A 6,059-nucleotide genomic window follows, 5' to 3' on the forward strand; every position below is an offset into this window, starting at 1 on the left:
TATCTTCGAAATTGATCTTTTCAATGTTAAAAAAGGGTAATGTTAAAATTAATTCTTGGCTTAATATTGCTTTCTGATAGGGGAGAACCTAGTGCATATCATGTACACGTAGTATCATTAAGATACGATATTTTAACAGCCGTACAAACAAACAAGTGAACCCGATCAAACAACTCAAGCAAACCAGTGCAGTACATACATGTATAAAAATCGTAGTAACATAGCTCTTTTGCGGTAGTGTTGTTCCATTTTTGGAAGCTTTTCCACACACTTCAAAACAACAAAAACAAAATAAACACATGAAGCCGTGCATGTTTTTGGTAACTATACTTGTAAATACAAAACACCTCAGGGACAGGGACTTTGCAGACAGCGAATAACAAACATAAAGCATAGTACCAACATAGTTTACAAAATAACGATATACACTACCATTCATGCAGGATTTGCATTAATTTGACACATAGTTATGAGGAAAAAAATATCATGGCAAACGTATACACAGAAGAGCCAATCAAGATCCAGTGCATATAGGTTATATAAAAGAGTAATCAAGGGAACCAAGGTTATAGCGATAATCAAAAGAATGTAATCCAGGGACAAAGACCAGACATGGAAAAAAGACATACACAACAAAGAACATAAAGTAACTAAAATCATACATACAAAGTAACAAAAGCAAATGAGCAACTCGGACTCCACTTAAAACTGGGAGCATGGACCAGGTGCACCGGTAAGGTAAGCGTCCTCTGCTTTTCTAAAAACATCCGCCGATTTGCTCATAAAAAGTCAAGTCCGGGGTAGACAAACGAGGAAAGGAAAACTATGACCCGTTGAATAAATCAGTTTTCATGGTGCAGATGGATACACCATAACGATCCACGAGTTCATGATGGCGACCATAAAACTTCTGTAGTGATGACTTCAATCTTGTAGCAACATAACCTTGTTCCAGAAGCCTATTTGTTAGAGTTCTAGTGCGATACAAAGAGTATGCGTAGTTTCGGCAAGCTCTGGCATAACGTATGAGTTGTGATATGAACACTCCATACGCATGTGCTGAAGGGATGTTGCCACTGATGAAAGGAAGTTGACAATTCTTAATGAAAAGTCATCACGTTTGTCGTAATGTTTGGTCAATAGTTATCCTTTACCATCGATTTCTAAGTGTAGGTCAAGATATGAGGCTGACTTCATAGTGTCTGTAGTATCCTTTATCTCAAGTTCTTTGGGGTAGATGCGATGTATCAAATCTCCGAAATTAGGATTGTTTAAAGATAATACGTCATCTATATAGCGGAAACTGAGATTAAAGAATCTAGCCAAACGATATTCTTTCTTTCGGATCAGATCAGATAAAGACAGCCTCATAAGAGTGACGGAATGGGTTAGTAAGTAAAGGAGCACAATTTGTTCCCATTGGAATGCCGACCGTTTGTTGAAAAACACGTCCACCACACTGGACAAATATGTTGTCGATTATATATTCCAGCATTTTGTAAACATCTTCCTCTGTATATTTGGAAGATGATTTGGAATTATTTCTTACAAAGTATGAGGAATCTCTACCAAGAACTATATATTTGTATCTAGGTGTACCATCTTTTTTTGAAAAAAAACACAACGATGTATAATGTTTTTAAGTCGGGATTTTAACTGAGTATGGGGAATGGAAGTATAAAGTGTTGAAAGATCATAGGTTTTAATGCTAATATATTCAGATAATAGTCTCGAACTGATTGTATCCAAAAGATCAATTAATACCACTACGGGAGTAACAAGTGTTGTGGTAGGACTGCAGACCCTCTTTGACAGTTGTGAGTATAGAAATTAAAAGTTTTGAAAGAGGTTTGGTGGTACATTTTACAGATACAGCTATGAAACAATGTTTGTATGGATTCTTGTGGAGTTTAGGAATCCAGTACATAGACGGTAAATCACAATCATCGTCCATTGTAGAGAGACCAAAAGAGGATAGCACAGATTTATGGTTTACCACAATCTCTTCTTTGGAGAGTGTGGTAGCAGTATAGGTCTTTTCACTGCTATTATATTCTATGTCTACCTCTGATAATAAACATTGGATGTAAAACGTTTTGCAGACAAAAACAATGTTGTTTTTGGGTTTGTCTGCTGGTACTGTCAATGTCTTCTTGTTCTCGTTTTATCCATTTTCTTGCATAGTCCTCCACAGCATCCATAAGAACTTTAAAGTAATAATTCCAATTTATGGAGCGTGGTTCGCGTTACTTGGGACCTTTAGAAAGGATATTACGCAGAGATTTGTTTTCGATGATGGTTGAATCTCCCGTAACGACGTGCCGAGAAGAACCATATTTGAATGGAGAGGTTTTGTAAGAACAGTCAGTTGGTTTAGCCTTGAAGTCCTCAATCTCGAGGTTCTGCAGTAGCTTTTTATAATTGAAAATTTTGGATGCAATGGGGGAAGTATAGGAATATGAAACAATTGGTGTGGAATTGTCTTTGAAATATGAAGGCATTTTGTTGGTAACGTTTTTGTGATGGAGGATGTTAGCTAATTAATTGCATCTATACCTTTGTTGACAAACGGTAGTGGAAGAAATGATCGTTTTTCTTCATCTTGATTTTTCATACAAACTGGTTTAAACCAATATCCAAAATGATGGCAACAAGTCTGTATAATGATGAGGTGGTGTCAGAAACAGGAGTGTCAAGACTTGTATAAATGCACTTAAGATTCCAAATAATCAAATAGTTAAGATAAAACTTCAGTATAAGTCTAAATAAAAAGCATGTCAGATTTGGACAAGTCGTATACATAAAATAATTCCCTGTTCAAATCATAAATAGGACAAATACACATACAGTCTAGTTCATCTTTAATACAATTGAGTGTATATTTCCGACAGATTCTTTCACTGTGAGGTAAAATCTCCTGTTTGCCTATGTCATTAATTTCCCCTCATTGCCACCAGTTTCTATTCTGAGTGAGTGGTTACTTATCCGAAATTTTGTTAAGGTTTTACGATTTTCTTGATTCTTATTATCTAAAATAGCATTCAAATTTCAAGGTTGATTTGAACTTGAAATACTTATTTTTTTCCACGGTCCTGGTCATAAGAGTCTTAAATATCGTCCCAAAATTTAAAAAAATCTTTATATTCCCCTTTTTAATTGTCATTTTAAATTTCCATAAACCATATATGTTCTCCATTTTGAGCCGTCAACAAAGGCTCAGCTTGAATTAAACTATTTTTCTCAGTGGACCAAAAGGAGGATCTACACCCCTAATGCTTAATAAGTTAGGTTGGTTTGGAATTCACTGGAGGGACATCCTCTTAGGCAAGCTAGAGCCTCCTTTTTGCGGAATATCTGGATCCACTACTGACCATACACTGGTTTGTACCAATCACAACTTACGATTACACTACATACATTGACCTGTAACAAGAAGGACAGAAACACGCAAGATGAGAAGTAAAACACGATATAAGAATCTGTTGGAATAAAGAAGATTACACGCGCTATAAATCATTGATTAACTTACGATCTCTGCCAAGTCAGGATCATTTACTCCCGTATCTGCATGTCTGAACTCTGCCTGTCAGTGTATGGCGTATAGTTCATCCAATTTTTGTACTTTTTCAAAATGCTTTGGGGTTTGGTGATTTGGTTAATACATTGCTTGTTGTAGGAGTATTGGCTAATATATGATTTTTATATCAATGTTCAAACTTCTAAATATCGTCTGTGCACACTTGCACCAAAATTGGCTACATTAAAGCGCGACGAAATTGTAGACAAATTGGTTGAGAATTTTCACAACTTCTGATGCGATGGTCCCATTAAGTTATTACCATGCTAGATATGTCTACATCTGATTAGCAACTAGCTTATCTGAATCCTGCAGATTAAGTTTTGTTACGTAATCCTACAGATGTATTTGATGTTTTAAGATTCAAAATCAAGATTGTTACAGGTTAATATCATGTTATGACACTGTATGTCACTGCAAATTGTAGTAGCCAGTTACTCATAGGAATGTTCGCATCAAATTCGACTCAATACAATGAAACTACTGAAGGTTTTATTATTTTCCCACAGGAAACAACATATTACTAGTATACAAAAGAAGTAAATAAATCAGAAGGAGTATTATTTGAAATTTCGATTTCATTTTTTAAAACCAGAATTTGCATGTTGGATAACAAAATTCAAAATTCATGAACATTTGGTCTCACTGTACGCAGCTATACAATGATGACATACCGAAATGATGAGAAAACGGTATAGAGTAAAAGTTTGATTTCGGGATATTGAAGGAACTTATATTGACATCCATTAAACAAACAAAAATGAAAAACAAAACGTATCCACACGTATTTGCTGAAACAGATAAAACAGGAAGATCGGTAATTAAGGTTCGAACAATTCATTTTTTATTAAAACATCCGTACAAACAGTTCCTCGTTTGATGAATTCCGTATAGACTTGAAAGACATGAAGAAAAAAATCTTCATATTACTTCTTTGTCGCCTTGAATACCAAATATATATATATATACTCAACACGGAGCAAACAGAAGTTAGTATCAACTGGATGACATTCTCGATACATCTCTACGTTTTTCGGCATAAATTATATAAATCTACTGTTTGATATATTGTTTTGACAAAGAAGTATTTACAAAAGAAAGGAATTTATCAATCATATTTACAGTGTGAGAAAACAAACAATGGCAGGGCGTATACATAAACAGAAGTGAGACGGCACAGAGAGGAAGTACTACAAATCTTAATATTGCTTGCCATAAATACTTTTTATAAAGAGGTAAACATTTATATTTTATGCAAACAGAGATTTCGTGTTTAGCGTATCGATATTGCTTGTGAGAACTATTTTTCAGACAAGTTGTCGCCCTTTTAGAATAACATGTAATATGTTCATTTCTCAACACTGGCGCACCCATTCAAAACGTAATTGAACATAATTATTATAGAAACGGAATATTGCACCCGTATGCAATATATATTTAAAAGAAACATATACATAAAGAAAATAACGAGAATGAATATGGTGAATATGTCCAAGAGACAATGACCCGACCGGGAGAAAATGTTCAGCTCAAGGCCACAATTCAGTCTTCGATGAATAACGAGGGAACCCTTACAACACAGATAGGCAATAAAGAAGATTTTTGGAAAATAAGCAAACGGGTTTTGCGTATGGGTAGTTTAACTCGTTGCGTAACCAAATGTATACAAATATTTTTTGCAACCTGCCGTCTTCAGAAAAACATGAAGAGAATCTTAACAAATATTTAAACGATTAACAATAACAACATTCACTATAGACAAGAAGTACGTTTGATTTTTTTTATTCGTTGGATTAATGTAAATTTCATTTTTAACTAGAATGATGAAAGCTGATTTGCAATGGTTTTTTATGTCATGTTTTAAAAAGCGTGTACATGTATATATCAAAATGTGACAGCGTCAATTCTAAATTAAAAGATTTCTAAGTAAATAAGAAACAGAACGATCATTCGTATGTTTCTACAGCATCTTCGACTCCCCGAATCAACATCAATAACAATCTTTTGAATCTGTCTTCAACATTCTCAGTCATACAAACAAATCTAACTTGTACATTACAGATAAGAATTTTTGAGGAAATAAAGCATCTTCAAAAACTACTTGGGAACTCCTAAGGTAACGCCAAGTGCTAGAATACTTTCACGGTTCGACTGCATTCTTGCTGGATTTGTCGTGTAACCACAGCTTGCATGGGCCCAATGAGTAGGCTGAAAACGCGATGTTGCACAGTACACACAAAGACTAACTTCAATCATGCACTTTTAAATGAGTATGCACCTTCAAGCACCCCATAACAAAGGCATTAATTCTAAATCCAGTAACACGCCCTTCAATTATTTTCGAGATTCTGATTATATCATCGTAACAAAGACACAGTTTAAGCCATTTAGGAAGAGTTATGGTCGGAACGATCTGTATTGCAGTGAACCAAGAACAAGAATTTATTTATGTAATTTAGGAAATTAGATTTAATCCAAACGC

This window comes from Perna viridis, chromosome 3 (genome assembly GCF_037379345.1).
Source record: "Perna viridis isolate PV_CMFRI_1.1 ecotype Kerala chromosome 3, ASM3737934v1, whole genome shotgun sequence".
NCBI lineage: Eukaryota > Metazoa > Mollusca > Bivalvia > Mytilida > Mytilidae > Perna > Perna viridis.